At 40.7% G+C, this 17,680-nt stretch overlaps 2 protein-coding genes across 4 annotated transcripts in view; both read right to left on the reverse strand.

Moving 5' to 3' along the window:
• Positions 1-17,680, reverse strand: part of LOC101474776 (nuclear GTPase SLIP-GC) — a 162,196-nt gene that overhangs the window by 102,828 nt on the left and 41,688 nt on the right. The window lies entirely within an intron of this gene.
• Positions 1-17,680, reverse strand: part of LOC106675070 (nuclear GTPase SLIP-GC) — a 141,663-nt gene that overhangs the window by 67,597 nt on the left and 56,386 nt on the right. The window lies entirely within an intron of this gene.

Here is a 17,680-nt window from a genome sequence, read left to right on the forward strand (position 1 = left end):
AAATCAACACCATAGCTCAACAGTGTTTCAATATCAGAATCTGACATTGTTTCAATGTCAGCAGTATTAGAAAATATAACGTTGAATCAACGTCAGGTTTCAACATTGATTCAACATCAAAACCTGACGTTGTTTCAACGTTAAAAAAGGGTGCAAGAGTGACGTTAGGTCAACGTCACACTTCAACGTTGATTCAATGACACAGCCTGATATTGACTCAACATTGTTTCAATGTTTCCTTGCTATCTGGGCCAACGCCTGAAGGATGTCGGTCTGCAGATCAACTTCAACAAAAGTTCAATTGGAAAGACATCTATTCTGTTCTTGGGACACGTCATTTCCAAGGATGGCCTAAGCCCCAGCCCAGACCACCTGACGGCCATCGCCAAAGCTCCTGCACCAAAAGACATGGCTGCTCTTTGTTCCTTCTTAGGCTTGACTTTGTGGTTCAGCAAATTCCTACCAAACTATACAACTGTGGTTGAACCACTCCATAAGCTACTTCGGACAAGTCAGACGGCTGAACTTCAATGGACTGATACAGCAAATGAAAGCTTCAACAAACTGAAGGAAATGCTACTAAAAAGCCCAGCACTGGCAATCTTCAACCCAAATCTGCCAACGTTCATCACCGCTGATGCGTCAGATTATGGTCTTGGAGCTGTTCTGACCCAGATGAACTCAAACAATGAGCAACGGGTTGTTGCTTTTGGTTCCCGCACCCTGTCCCCAGCCGAGAGGAATTATTCAACAATTGAAAAAGAAGCCCTCGCCTGCGTATGGGCCATCGAAAGATAGAGGAAGTACATATGGGGACGCAGATTTACTCTGAGAACTGATCACCAGGCCCTCACCACCCTGTTAAGTACTAAGGAGATGAACAGAGCTGGCATGAGGATAGCACGTTGGTCAGCCAGACTGATGTGTTTCCAGTATGACTTAGAGTACCGTCCAGAAAGCCAAAATGTTATCGCTGACTGTATGTCCCGTGTTCCCCTGCATACCACAAACACAAGTGAAGACTCTGAACAGGACTTAATCACAGAGATTGCTGAAATTTCTCCTCAGCTAACAACGCTTCCACTGGCTGACTTCAAAGCAGAATGTGAAGACTGTCCTGAATTAACAAAACTAAGACAGATCGTTCTTTCGGGCTGGCTGAAAGTATGCAAATCCTTACTAGATGACGTCAAACCCTACTTCCTGGTCCAACATGAACTGGCAGCAGAGTCACCGCTGATATTTAGAGGAACACGGCTGATCGTTCCCAAATCGCAGGGTGAAAAAGTAGTGCATCTAGCCCATGAAGGACATCAAGGCATGGTCCGAACCAAACAACGCCTGAGAGATCTATATTAATGGCCAAACATGGATGAGCTGGTCCACTAAATATTGTCCACATGCACAACCTGCCAATCATGTGACAAGACAGCAGCTGTTTCGCCTGCACCGTTACAACCCATCAAATTCCCAGAGGGTCCGTTTCAACATGTTGCTGTCGACATTGTTGGTCCGTTTGAACAAGGAACCTATGACTGCAGGTTTGCCATCACACTAGTCGACTATTTCAGTAAGTGGCCTGAAGTCGCATTCACACCAAATGCCTCAACTGCGACAGTGGTTGCATTCCTGACTTCTATTTTTGCTTGTGAAGGAAATCTTTATGAAATTACAACTGATAATGGTCCACAGTTCACATCAGCTGCCTTTGCTAAGTTTCTCGCTGAAAGGGGCATAAAACACATCAGGACAAGCGTCTATCATCCTCAAGCAAATGGATGTGTGGAGCGCTTTAATAGAGTCCTGAAGGACTCCATACAGACAGCACAAGCTACTCAGCAACCATGGAAAACTGTGATTACAGAACCGCTTCAAAATAATCGAGCTACAACCGGTGAGTCCCCTTTCCAGCTCCTCAGAGGAAGAGCCATGCGGACTAAACTCAATATCCTGCCACCACCGAAGGATGCTGGGCAATATGACCACATCAGATCCAAAGTAACATTGACACAGAAAAGAAGTGCACTTTACACAGACAGAAAGAGAGGTGCTAAACCTACTATAGTGACTATGGGTGCTTCAGTGAGAGTACGGAAGCCATTCCATGTGGGAAAAGGAGAGCCACAATACACCAACCCGCTGGAGGTACAGCAGCAGACGGGTGAGAGTTCTTTCATCCTCAGCGATGGGAGAAGATGGAATGCAGCACGTCTCTCACTCGTCCCAGAGAACTCAAAACACACGCAAAGAGCTGATACAGAGGCGGAAAACATCAGCTCAGCACAGACTGCTACACGTCCCACCCTGCAGAGGGACAGACAACCACCAAGATGGACAAAAGACTTGATTATGAAAAAGGTCAGAGGTAAAAAAGAAAGGAGAAATATGCAGATGTGAGAAATGACTGTGAATGAAAAGTGCATTTGAGTTTCATTACCTATCTTTAATTCCAGCTGTGACTTCTAATGAGCTGAGAAGAAGGCACATGTTTGTTCCTTTTGATTCAGCGTTGATCCGGGGCACGTTTACTTTGCCATTACAGTTCTTTTATCAGGATATATATAAAACTGTTCTGAAGTTACTAATTGCCTCAAAAGTAAAAGGCTGTTGAATGTTTCATGTTGTGCTGCAAGGGAGAGAGTATTATTTGAGAAAAGGGGGAGATGTTGTGTTTACAAGGTTCTATAATAAAGGAAGAAAATTAGTACTTTGATGTTACCCTGTCAGACCAGGGGTGCCACTAATGAGCCTGGGCAAGAGAGAGGAGAGAAGAAGAAAGTAGAGAGAGAGGTAAAAGGATGGAGTGCCGCTGTAAAACCTGAAATAAAGTGTTGAACCCAGACGTCGTCTCCGCTACCTGATTACAAACTCAACAATGTATTTTGTTAGCGTCTCTTCTGAAGCCTGATTTTTCCACTTTAAAGACTTTTAAGACTTAATGTTGCAGCAGTTATCCTCTTGAATACGGTCCGGTTTTGCTAACATAGTTGATAACATGTAACTATGGTCCTGTTTGTCAATATCCACTGTTACGGCAGTGTCATCCAGATGTATGTCATTTTAACCCTCCTCTCGTGTTAGGGTCGGCACCGACCCATTTTAAATTTCAAATGCATAAAAAAATCACATACATTTGTTTATTGTATCAAGGCTTTTTGACTTTGTCAGGAACCTCTATTTCTACAAAATAAAATAAAAAAAATTATTTTCACTAAATTATAAAATGCCCTAGTTGAAATTATGACCTTTGTGTTGTTAGGGTCGGTTTCGACCCAGGTATAATATTATGAGTATAAAGCAATAATTAAAGCCAAAACTGAAATCATAAGTGCACTGTCAGCTAAAACACTTACAGCAAGCGCCTCTCCTAATCATATGAGCTTTAGGGGATTCTTATTTTGCATGTTTTTTGCAGTATACCTGCACAAAAACAAAACAAAATAAACACGGGCATGTGAGGTGAATTCACTATTTGAGTGGCCATTTGACTTCCAGAGTGCACATTTACAATTTGCAGCATACAAAAAATGAGAAGAAGATTCACAGTGAGCTAAGTTCTGGATCATATTTTTGGTGAAAATGAAGGAGAGGACACAGAGCAGCATAGCGATTCAGATGGGCAGGTTTCTAAGGAGGAAGACAATGTGGACTATCATCCAGAAGACACAGACACATCTGATCAGAGGTGGAGGTCGCTGGTGCTGAAGCTACTCCTGCTGAAAGATTCAAGTCCAAAAATGGTAAGATCTTTTGGAGCTCAGTACCTCATGATGTACATGGCAGGGCAGCTGCTGCAAATGTCATCAAAATGACCCCTGGAATCACAAGGTTTGCTCTGACCAAAGTCAGTGACATCAAGAGATGTTTTGAGATATTTATGCCATTGTCACTAGAAAGAATCATCATTACTATGATAAACCTTGAAGGAAAAAAAGTCAATGGCGACATGATGAGGAATACCTGGATGCTTTCATTGTTCTTGCTGGAGTGTACAGATGCTGCAATGAGGCCACTGATCGTCTATGGGATGCATCGACAGGCAGAAACATTTTCTGGGCAACGATGTCACTTCACACATTTGATATCATTTTGATTCAAGAGTCCTCAGATTTGACAACAGAGAGACCAGACCGAGGTCTGACAAGCTTGCTCCCATCAGGGATGTCTGGGAGAGATGGGTGCAGCTTCTTCCACTGATGTTCATCCCAGGGCCAGTGACAGTGGATGAATGTCTTGTCCACTTTTTGAGGAAAATGCCCCTTCCGGCAATATATACCCAGTAAGCAAGGGAAAAATGGCAGAAAAATCTGGGAAGCCTGTGATGCAAAAACCAACTATGCCTGGAATGTACAGATTTTCACAGTCAAAGCTGCGAGTGGCACCCCTGAGAAGAAACAATGAAAATGTGTGGTCCTCCATATGACCACTGGACTGCAGGATCACAATATCAGCTGTGATATTTTATTTTATTTTTTACCAGATATAACCTCGGACAAGAACTTCACAAAGGAAACTGAGGTGAAGCTGTATCATTGGGAAGTGATAAAAAGCCCACAATTACCCACGGCTATAACCAAAACAAAGGAGGAGAGGACTTTTTCTTTTTTTCAGTTTATATTAAAGGTCTACTGCTGAAAAAAAAAAAAACTTTTTTTGTCTTTTCTTGATATAAATGTCTATGGGTCGAAATTGACCCGTAACACCATCGATGTCATTTTAGTTATTAATCTTAAAATGAAAAAAATCAATAAAACAGATTTATTTAAGAGATGTGTCCTATACCCCTCAGTAATACTCAGGTAACACAGAAACCTTTTATTTATTAATATGATTCTCTTGAGGTTAATTTTACAATTTTTTTTTAATTGAAATCGAGGGGTATAGTGACAAAAAAAGACCCAGAGGCCCACACCAAAAGTATTAAAACCAACATTTTCATGGATAAGGAAGCCTAACAAGGTAACCAAGAGATGAGAAACAAATTGGATGATAACTTATTGTTTTTAGTATATTTTATAGCTGATTTAATTCACGGGTCAAAACCGACCCGCTAACATAAGAGATGATAACAGAAAGCTAACACGAGAGGAAGGTTAAATCAAGATGGCAGTACTGGCGGCAGATGTCATCCTGTGGTTGGATTTTGCAAGTGTCTGACCAAAATTACCGTTGCCTGACACTTTGCTTGACAAACCTGGAGATTCACTTACCTCTGTGCCAGTACTTACCAAAATATTGTGTCTTGCACCTCTCCCAGTTGACCTCACATGAATACATGGAAAACTGAAAATAGTTGGAACTCATGTGCTCCTCGGGCGACAGTTTCCATATAGAAGCATAACAAAAGAATGAGGAACTTTTTATTTAATGTTGTTTTTTATAACACAACACATTTTGTATAGTTATAGATTTTATTAACCTTTGAGTCCATGGTGAAGGCATTTTCTTCAAAATGAGCACTGTTAAGACGAGATGGTCCAGGTTTCCAGTTCATCCTTTTTTATGTTTGCCAGGGACTGATTCAGTCTTGCTGCATCACCTACAGGAAAACTGAATAAAAAAAAACAGAACGTGCAACTATGACAATTATTTTACTGGCTACTGTAAGAAAATGCAATAGTTGTTTTAAAAAGATTTTTTTTTTAAAAATCTTGAAAAAAGGAACATACAGCCACAGAATTTTTATACAAATACACTGCTGAACAGACTTGAATCTTCAGATTATGTTAAATAAATATGTGATTATGAGTTTGGTAAAACCAACATAAAAACATGACAATGTTACTTTATATCATGGAATATTTGTAGGGGATCAGTATGTTAACAGCACTGGAGAGGAGATGTGTGATGTATTGAATGCACCATATATTACAGATTCAGAGAATAGACATTTCTTACATATTAGCAACTTTCATACATAGTGAAAATAAAATATAAAGATGGGGTCACATAATTTAACAGATTATTAACTCACTAAATCAAAATCTTCCATAAAGGAAACAAAAAAAGCAGCCTTTTTCTTTTTAACTAAAGTCAAAGATTTAACCAACAGGTTTAAGTCGTTTTTCCAGTAAGCTAGTGTTGGTTTAGTCTTAAAAAAGCGACATTTATGTATAAAATGCTTGCACAAGATTAATAACACATTAACACCATAATTAGCTTTCTTTTCTTTCAAAAACACTCCAAACATTATCATATTTAAGGTAAATGGGGTAATTTGAATCCCACTGGAATAAAGCCAGGTATGAAAATCCAACCAAAATATTTGTATAAAATTGCACAAAAAGAATAGATGGTCCAAATCCTCCTCTTCTGTTTCACAAAATACCCAATTACCCGTTTCTATTTTGAATCTCTCACTAAGGAGTCTATTTGTCGGGTAAATTTTATTCAAGATTTTAAATTGGACTTCTTTCCCTTTAGGAGGGATAGGGAAGGTGATATAATCAGTTCTTATTTTTTCAATTTCTTCCCTTTGGAAATCTTTTAATATGTAATTACGTCTAAGTAAATTTGGAGAATAAAGACTCCTTAATGAAGATCTAAGAAACTTATTGTTGCATTTAACATCACAAAATTGAATACCATCTATATATAATTGCCTTAACTTGGGGGAGATGTCAGAATATATTATATCATTTACAACTATGTTTTTAAGTGACAATGGAATGGATTTTATAACCCGATTAAATTTACTTTTAGAACATTGGATATTAATCCAATTCGAAGTACGCATCAAGCCGAGTGTCACTACCCGATCCGTACCGGAAACCCCATCGGTACCCCGCATGCGCGAAAGGTGTCTACTTCCGGTCGAAGCATTTTACGATAGTTACAGGTCAGAGTATCTGTTAAGATGTTAAGAATAACAAGTATCTCTTAAAATGTTTCGATAATGACACATTTAATATAATGTAGACAAAAACAAAAAAATAAAAAGATAGTGACAGATCGGGACTCCCGATCCTTACTGCGCATGTGCAAAGTCGGACCGTACAAATCGGGTCTACCCGGGGGGGTGCCAAGATGGCAGAGTGAGTAGACGCTCTCTACCGAGTTCTGCACAGAAAGTTCGTGAACAACGGTAAAACCTCAACTTTATGCTGCTAACACTAACAATTCACTAAATAAGAGAAGATACAGCAATCATAGGGCAAGAAGCAGCAGAATGCCGAATCAGAAAGGAGCGAAAAGGGGACTGGAAAGTTCCGAGTCTAAGATAGCGCCTGAGAATGCTAACGAGGAGAGTGCTACGCCCAGCAACGTGCTAATGGATAGCTTCCATAACTACGCAGCTACTACGGTGGCACTCACGTTAGCCGAAGAAGAAATGGATGAGTTCCCACCTCTCCCTGTTACACCTCTCAAATCGCCAGCTCCGAAGAAGGTGATGTACGAACGCAGCAACTCTGACCCAGTTGATGTAAATGAGATAATTTCTCGTCTGTCGGCACTAATAAACACCAGGTCTGATAACATTGAGAGCATGGTGAGAGAGAACTCGAACATGGTGAAAGAGAATACGCTCCAGATTGAGGGTCTCAAAAAGACGATTGATTTTGTGTGCGCGGAAATGAAAGATATGAAGGGGAAAGTTTGCGACTTGGAAAAAAAAGTAACTAAAGAGGAAGGTCGAGTGGACAACTGCCAACAGAGAATCTCTGAGTTGGAAAGATATTCCAGGAGGTGGAATCTCAGACTACATGGAGTCAGGGAGGCTGAGAAAGAAGACGTAAGGGGAAAGGTGACTGTGATATGCCAGTCTGTTCTGCCAGAACAAAATCATAGGCTGCCTGACGTCATCTACACCGACTCGGAGCCAAGCGACAAGGTAGCACCAGACCTAGAGGCATCATCGTGCAGTTCACCTCCCGAATCTACAGAGATGTTGTATGGAAAGCAGCCAAAACATCCTCCTACCTGCAGGACAATCATTTGAGGTTCGCTGAAGATCTGTCCAGGGAGGACAGAGAACGTCGTGACAAACTGTGGCCGATGATAGACAAAGCCCGTAAGGAGGGTAAGCCGGCTTATTTCGTGGGAGGCCGAGGATTCATCAGTGGATCAGAAGTTTTCCCTCCTTCATAGAGACGCTTATTCAGTCTCCGAAATGACATTTCTGTAAGCTTGTTCACATGGTGAACTTGATATTTTCACCCTCAGGTTAAAGTTTTATTTTGTGTTGAAGAGTGTGTTTATCTATAAAAAGCTATATTTAAACCATAGCAGATAGTTAAATACTGTATTTTTATAAGCTTAGTCACTCAGGGTTTTTACTGTTCTACTACCTAAATTGTGCAGCACCCGGTCCCCTTATCCTATAGATCTATTCTTAGCTGTAGAAGTTTAGAACTTACTTTTTCTCTTTCTTTTTTCTAATAACTTTGTCTTTTTCATATGTTTCTCTTAATACCAGGGGTTTAAGACAAACATGTAAACGCAAAGCTTTGTTTTTATTTGCCAAACAATTTAAAACAGATTTTTGCTTTTTCCAAGAGAGTCATTCCACACCTGCTGATACAAATTTTTGGAAATCACAATGGGGTAATGAAGTCTGGTTGTCCCATGGCTCTGAGCGTTCTGCTGGAGTTGCCACGCTTAAAAATTATTTTTCTGGAGATGTGTTACACTCTGACTGTGACACCTTAGGACACTACCTCTGCTCACTAATCAGACACAATAACAGTACTTTCATTGCAGTAAATATATATGGTTACAATAATAAAACTGAAAATGATAAATTACTTGACTCCTTAGAAGAAAGAATTAATTTCTGGCTCTCCAAATACCCAAATTCAGTCCTCTTAATTGGTGGAGACTTTAACATTGCTTTAGACAATACGGTTGATAGGTGGCCTCCAGGGCAGCAGTCTTCATACAGTGCAAACTTAAAAAAATTTCATGGGAAAATTTAATCTTGTGGATATTTGGAGAGAAAAATTTCCAGATGATAGACTCTTTACTTGGAGCAATAAGACAGGATCCAGGCAATCACGTATCGACTTTTGGCTTGTTTCTGACTGTATTGATAAAGATAATATTACCGTTAATATACTTGCCACCCCCCTCACTGATCATAGAGCAATTCACATTAACGTCCAGCTGTTTACACTGGATACTATACCTCATAAATTCTCTTATTGGAAGTTAAATAATTATTTACTAAAAGATAAAATGGTTAACATGCAGATTAATAAATTAATTGTTTATTATTGGAACAAAGCTAACAGAGAGAAGTCCTTTTGTACCAATTGGGAACTTTTTAAATTTGAAGCATGCAAATTCTTGAGAAGATACGGGAGTCAAATTGCTAAATTAAGGAAAGCTGAAGAACAAGAAGTAATAAGCAGAATTGCCTCTTATTACCAGAAGTCCCCAGAAGAAATCTCAGAGGAAGATAAATTAACTTTACTAGAACTTCAAAATAAATTGGACGGTTTATATCGACGCAAGGCTGAGGGTGCTTTCATAAGATCCAGGAAGAGGTGGCTGGAGGAGGGCGAACAAAATTCTGCTTACTTTTTCAGACTTGAAAAATACAGATCAAAAACAAACTCTATTCATCAACTAAATATTAATGGCATTGTCTCTGGCAATCCTAGAGAAATTTCACATTTCTGTGCCGAATTCTATACTAAACTATACAACTCAAAATATAATGAGGCTGTCTCAACAGGATTTTTCAATAATATTAAAAACCTAAAATCTATTGTTGTGGAAGATAGAAGTTATTGTGACAGCCCTCTGACTGTGGAGGAAGTTTGTAATTCCATTTCTGCACTTAAGGCCAATAAATCTCCCGGCACAGATGGTTTGACTGCAGAGTTTTATAAATCATTTTCTAATCTCCTGGCTCCATTTTTACTGCAGGTTTTTACAGAAAGTATAGAGAATAACACCCTCCCCCCTTCCCCCCTTCTCTTACTCAAGTTCTCATAACACTTATTCCAAAACCAAACAAAGACTTACTCTTTATTGATAATTGGAGACCCATCTCCCTGCTTAATAATGACTATAAGGTTATGGCTTTAATACTTGCTAACAGAATTAAAGAGGTCTTGGAAACAATTATTGATGAGACACAATCAGGCTTTATGAGAAACAGACACATTTCTAATAACATTAGACTGGTTTTGGATTTACTTGATTACTCTGATTTGGTATCTGACAATAGCTTCATTCTCTTCCTGGATTTTTATAAGGCTTTTGATACAATTGAACATCAATTTATTTTCCACTCTTTGGAAAAATTTGGCTTTGGCAAGTTTTTCTGTAAAGCTGTCAAAACCTTATACACAAATGGCAATAGTTCTATTAAAATGATTAACGGCTCCACCCCGAGATTTGACCTGAAACGTGGTATTCGCCAAGGATGTCCTATTTCACCATATTTATTTTTACTTTGTACACAAATTCTTGCAACTAATATTTCAAACAGTGTTGTACAAGGAATCACCATAGCTGATAAGGAGCTCGTCATCAGCCAGTTAGCCGATGACACCACACTCTTCTTGAAGAATGCAAACCAAATCCCTCCAGCTCTTACTGTGATTAGTGATTTCTCTGAGGCCTCTGGTTTATGCCTAAATCTAAAAAAGTGTGAGTTACTAGCAATTAAAGACTGCCCTGCAAATACTATCTGTAATATCTCTGTTAAACAAGAAGTCACATACTTGGGACTGTTAATATCCAAAGACCAAAAATCAAGATGCTCTTCAAACTTCACTCCAATTATACAGAAAACCCTAAAAAAGTTCAACCAGTGGCTGCAAAGGGACTTGTCTTTGAAAGGTAGAGTGTTAATTACTAAAGCAGAAGGGATATCCCGATTAACATATGCTGCTCTCTCCTTACATCTGGATAAGAAAATTAGTAAAGATATTGACCGTATGCTCTTTAATTTTATATGGAAAAACCGTATTAGAAAAACTGTTGTGATGAATAAGTACGAATCAGGTGGGCTTAACGTCTTAGACTTTTCTACTTTAAATAACACTTTCAAAATTAATTGGGCTAAACATTTTCTTAAAAACCCTACCTCTATCTGGAACTTTATACCACATTATATTTTCTCTCGTTTTGGTGGCTTTAATTTTGTTTTAAATTGTAATTACAATGTTGAGAAACTCCCTGTAAAGCTTTCATCCTTCCATAAGCAGGTCCTCTTAGCGTGGACCCTCATTTATAAACACAACTTCTCACCTCACAAACACCTTATCTGGAACAACAGAGATATTTTATATAAAAATAAATCACTTTTCCTGGAAACTTGGGTCCAAAATGGGATCCTATTGGTGGCTCAGCTGGTTAATAAAGAGGGACAACTACTTACATACGATGACTTTATTGCACTATATAATTTTCCAATCAGTGTTCAGGAATTCTCAATGGTGCTTGGTGCCATACCCTCAGGGACTTTAATGTCATATAAAAACACTGACAGCTCAATCTCTACCTCAGTCACTCTCCCTGATCCAGCTGAGTCACCAATAGGAAAAATCTGCTTTTCACAGGAACTTGGTAACAGCAATAAGAGAATACGTAGTTTATTCCAAGAAGATATCGTCTCTCTCCCATATATAATATCTTATTGGAACCGATTTGTTCCAGATATCAAGTGGAAGACAGTCTGGATGGTCCCCCATAAATATTTGATTGTAAATAAGGTGAAAGAAGTCTCATTTAAAATTCTACATAAATGTTATCCAGCCAGTCACTACATGGTAAAATTTAAAAGGGACATTAATACTAATTGTACTTTCTGTGGGGATCATCCAGAAACTGTGACACATCTTTTTTGGTACTGTTCTTTTACACAGACATTCTGGAAGGAATTTAGCAGGTTTGTTATTGTCCATATTTTAAGGGAGTTTTCTTTACGATGGGAAAATGTTTTATTCTGTTTCTTTAATTTCCCCAAGAAGTATGATAAATGTTTTTTCATGATAAATTTGTTAATACTTTTAGCTAAATTTTTTTATCCATAAATGTAAGTTTACTAACAAAACACCATATTTCTGTCATTATTTTAAGGATGTGGAAATGTACATACAATCAATATCAGACTCCACCAACAAAAAGGCTCTCAAAACAATATATGTATGTGAATTTTTGCGTGTATTCTTATAATTGTTACCTTTTTCTTTTACCCTTGGCTTTTTGTGTTAATGTTCTGTTGTTTTGTATACTTCATCTGTTCGTATGTTGTATAGCCTACTCATTGTTTGTTAAATAAAGTTTAAAAAAAAAATCGGGTCTACCCGATCCGTACCGCGCATGTGCAGGGGTTTTCTTTTTCTTCTGTTCGTTTAATGGCAGTGTACTCCCCAGTGTACGAGGATACCGCCACCTGCTGACTGAGCAAATGAACCCTATTGTAAACTGAATTAGCGTCATTACAAACGTGTGTTAAATTCTATCTAGTGATAATAGAGTGTGTTTATGCTTGTCTGTGTGGAGAGGATTGTTGGAAAAGTGATGATAATGTCCGCTATCACTGTCAATTGCCAGTAAACACTTCATCTGGCTGCTGAATCTTCACGTGACATAGTATAAAGTCTGTATTATTAACTCTGTCATTAGGCACCATTCTTCACCACGGCCTCTCTGTGTGAGGATCTAAACGTATTCTACGGTAGATTCGACACAGCGAACACCATGAGACCGGACAGTGTGCGCACCGCGGATGACGTCAGTGCGCACACTGTGTCTGAGGAGGATGTGCGGAAGTGCTTCAGGAAGGTGAACGCACGCAAAGCTACTGGTCCGGACGGGATTCCCGGCCGCGTCCTCAAGTCATGCGCGGCTCAGCTGGCTGGAGTGTTCACACACATCTTCAACCTTTCCCTCTCTCTGTCTGTAGTCCCAGCCTGCTTCAAAATGGCCACCATCGTCCCTGCACCCAAATCCTCCACCATCTCCTCATTGAACGACTGGCGACCTGTAGCCCTGACCCCCATCGTGAGCAAATGCTTCGAGAAGCTGGTCAGGGACTTCATCCGCTCTGCACTACCCGACTCACTGGACCCTCTACAGTTCGCATACCGCCACAACAGGTCCACTGATGATGCCATAGCCCTGACACTACATACTGCCCTGTCACACCTGGAGAAGAGAGACACGTATGTGAGAATGCTGTTTGTAGATTACAGCTCAGCATTCAATACCATCGTTCCCTCGAAGCTGGACAGGAAACTGCAGGATCTAGGACTGAGCAGCTCCCTCTGCAGCTGGATCCTTAGCTTCCTGTCTGACAGACGCCAAGTGGTCAGACTGGGCAGCATCACCTTATCCCCCGTCACACTGAACACTGGTGCTCCACAGGGGTGTGTACTGAGCCCTCTCCTATACTCACTCTACACCTACGACTGCACAGCCACTAACAACTCCAACATCATTGTGAAGTTTGCGGACGACACTACAGTGGTGGGTCTTATCATCAATGGTGATGAGACGGCTTACAGGGAGGAGGTCAGCGCCCTGACCCACTGGTGTCAAGACAACCATCTCACCCTCAACGTCGCAAAGACAAAGGAGTTGATAGTGGACTTCCGGAGGTGCAGAGAAGTACACACCCCCATCACCATCAATGGCGCTGCTGTGGAGAGAGTGAGCAGCTTCCGGTTCCTTGGTGTACATCTGGCTGAGGATCTTACGTGGTCAGTACACACAAACAAAACAGTGAAGAAGGCGCAGCAGCGCCTCTTCTTTCTCAGGAGACTGAAAAGATTCGGCATGAGCCCCCGCATCCTCAGGACCTTCTATCACTGTGCCATTGAGAGCATCCTCACTGGATGCATCACCACCTGGTATGGCAACAGCACTGCCTACAACTGCAAAGCTCTCCAGCGAGTAGTGCGGTGCTCTGAACGGATAATTGGAGGTGAGCTTCCCTCCCTCCAAGACATCTACAGGAAGCGCTGCCTGAGGAAAGCGGGGAGGATCATCAAGGACTCCAGTCACCCCAGCCATAAACTGTTCAGACTGCTTCCCTCAGGAAGGAGGTTCTGCAGCATCCGATCCCGAACCAGCAGACTGAGAGACAGCTTCTTCCATCAGGCCATCAGACTGCTGAACACGTCATAGACACCTCACCTTCACTACTGGAACTTCAACATTATGCACTACATACTGTACAGTAATGCCACTGTTTTGCACATGTCTCAACTCTGTATATTTTTATATATTTTATTATTGTTTACTCTATTTAATTTGTAAAATATGTGTACACACACACACACACACACACACACACACACGTAGGAAAATATTTAGTATACACATCCAGAAATGCATATACTATTATATATTGTAAATATATTTATTAGTTTCAGATGTAGCCATTCTTGTATTTTGCTTGTTTACACTATTGTATTTGCACAACTCTGTTGCTTGTGAAGCTGTACCAGCTGTACCAATGTACCTGCACATGTGATGTGACAATAAAAGTGATTTGATTTGATTTGATTCTTATTTTACGGCGCTGTTGTTCAATCGGGGAACGCTCTCTGTTGAGGAGAAAAGCAAAAATTTGTTGCGGATACGGATTATCCATTGTTTAAATGTCCCGGTAGTCGAAAAGGAGGCAGAGCTGTTGAGAAATGCTAGGTGCTAACTGGGCGCTAACCGTATCATTCAAATATCTTGAATGTCGCAATGTTGGCAAAGAGAGGAAGTGACGTAAGATTTGCGCATGCGGGGTACCGATCGGGTTTCCGGTACGGATCGGGTAGTGACCGAGAACGCGAAAAAGTCCCGGATGTGTTCTCGCTCCGCCCGTTTTATCGAGCATGCATCGGTGGTGACTTGTGTGGACACTGTCACTACCCGATCCGTACCGGAAACCCCATCGGTACCCCGCATGCGCGAAAGGTGTCTACTTCCGGTCGAAGCATTTTACGATAGTTACAGGTCAGAGTATCTGTTAAGATGTTAAGAATAACAAGTATCTCTTAAAATGTTTCCGATAATGAAACATTTAATATAATGTAGACAAAAATAAAAAAATTAAAAGATAGTGACGGATCGGGACTCCCGATCCTTACTGCGCATGTGCAAAGTCAGACCGTACAAATCGGGTCTACCCGATCCGTACCGCGCATGTGCAGGGGTTTTCTTCTTCTTCTGTTCGTTTAATGGCAGTGTACTCCCCAGTGTACGAGGATACCGCCACCTGCTGACTGAGCGAATGAACCCTATTGTAAACTGAATTAGCGTCATTACAAACGTGTGTTAAATTTGATTTAGTGATAATCGAGTGTGTTTATGCTTGTCTGTGTGGAGAGGATTGTTGGAAAAGTGATGATAATGATGTCCGCTATCACTGTCAATTGCCAGTAAACACTTCATCTGGCTGCTGAATCTTCACGTGACATATTATAAAGTCTGTATTATTAACTCTGTCATTAGGCACCATTCTTCTTATGTTACGGCGCTGTTGTTCAATCGGGGAACGCTTTCTGTTGAGGAGAAAAGCAAAAATTTGTTGCGGATACGGATTATTCATTGTTTAAATGTCCTGGTAGTCGAAAAGGAGGCAGAGCTGCTGAGAAATGCTAGGAGCTAACTGGGCGCTAACCGTATCATTCAAATATATTGAATGTCGCAATGTTGGCAAAGAGAGGAAGTGACGTAAGATTTGCGCATGCGGGGTACCGATCGGGTTTCCGGTACGGATCGGGTAGTGACAGACTTGGCACAGCTAAATATCCCAGAATGCATTTCGTCCAAAACTCAAAAACTTTTAAATATTACTCTTTATGGGTCACAAAATCAACTTTTAAGTTATTTTCAAGCGAGAATGTAGCTGTGCAAACTTCAAATATCTGCTCGATTTATCAAGATATCATATATTTCCAAACGTGCTCCGACGTTTTCGGAGATGTCTGTGACCCGCCAGCTCCATAGCAGACAGCGAGGTCGAGGATTATTAGAGCCGGCGAGAACAGCGGACTCCCGACACATCGTTTTCAACCCCCCTGCGGTCTTTTCGCTACTCAGGTTAAACAAACCCCAAACCCCAGTAGCTGTCTATTGTATTGAGTGTCCACTAAAATAAAAATAAAAGCGTTCTAACATCTCACCTGCTTGTTTTTATTAAGGTATGTACACGTACACTATTTTTATTAATAGAGATTTCACTACTGAGGTTAAACATGATATATAAGTCACTTAGATCACTTCTAAATGTTAATGTTTGGTTTATTTGAGTGTTTTATTTTTTCCTGAGTAAACCGGTTTGGCTGTGATTAAAGTTAAGCTTCATAACATATTACTCACAGTTAAATTAAGAGGGGACGGCAGTAAAAACTCCAGACCTGTGACATCATCAAGTACGCTGGCATTCCAATAGCTAGGTTTCATTTGACGTAGACGTGACGTCGACGTAAAGCGCGAAATTTGACTGGCGGTCGGAAGTGAAAAAGATAAGCGCAAAATCACAGACAGACAGTACGCAAAATGCCTATGTCCTGTTGTGTTTACGGATGCTCCAGTAGGTCGACCAGAGAAACTGATAAACGGTATTTTAGGGTACCAAAAATAGCCCAACGAAGAGGAGAAAAATGGAAAATTCTAACCGAAAAACGCAGGAAAAAATGGATTTTAAATTTACGTTTACAGTCGGGAGGAGCAGAGTCTGCCAATGCCCGTGTCTGCAGCGACCACTTCGTCAGAGGTAATGTTATGTTTGCAAACGAACTTATTAGCATTAGGTTGTCGTTAAATTCTCGTTTACTTAGTGCTTTTAAGTTAGTAGTCTAATATTGACTTGATTGGGACTATAGGCTGCCCAAGTGCTTTGGATGACGAAGAGTCGGAGGACTGGGCTCCGACGGTCAATCTCGGCTACGAACGAAAACCCAGATCGGAATCAGTTCTCAAACGAGAGAAAAGAATGAAGCTTAAGGCAGAACAGCATCGATGTGCAGAGGCGATTTTGGATATGCAACAGACGACTGAGAGCCCAGATTTGAGCCTAGTGACAGTGGAGAACAGGCTACTAACCCTGCCATACAATTGCAATGAGCTGCAATCACTTCTCCATCCTCCTTTGCAATTACCCAAGTCTTCAGAGGTGTCTCGTTAGACCGCTGAGAATGGTTTACCTTGAAACAAACAACTGTCACTCTAACGAAGTCCTAAGGATGTGGCATGTTTGTTGACGTTAAAGCCGCTACCGCTAACTGTTAGCGTGTTTAAGATAAAGCAATATAAGAACAAACACTCACCCTTGCAAACACCAAACTGTATCCATCACGGAGACGTTTTGTTCCAAGGTTGTGGACCCACCCGCTGACAAAAAAATTGTACGCCTCCAGACTCTTGAAAGCTTTCATTTGCTGCCTAGTGTAGTAAGAAGTCTGGAGGACCAAGTAGTTGGTGATATCCACAGCCTCGATAGTAGGCAAATCCTTTACTTCTGTGGTGTATTCGGACATTTTCAAAGAATACGGATCACGTCCGATATATTTTTTAACTATCTGTTTATATCTCTCCCGAGAAACGGGGTCTAAAGTTGCACAATAGCTGCTCTCCTGACTCTCCACAGTGTCCTCCATGTTTACTTCCGCCCTCCACTCAAAAATCGCGCTGCCTCCGCACGTCATCAGAACCACGTGACCGCAACCCAACTATTGTACAAATCGCGAGTCCGTACTCACATTCTCTTTTTTCCCAAAAG

Source organism: Maylandia zebra, linkage group LG4 (genome assembly GCF_041146795.1).
Source record: "Maylandia zebra isolate NMK-2024a linkage group LG4, Mzebra_GT3a, whole genome shotgun sequence".
Classification (NCBI taxonomy): domain Eukaryota; kingdom Metazoa; phylum Chordata; class Actinopteri; order Cichliformes; family Cichlidae; genus Maylandia; species Maylandia zebra.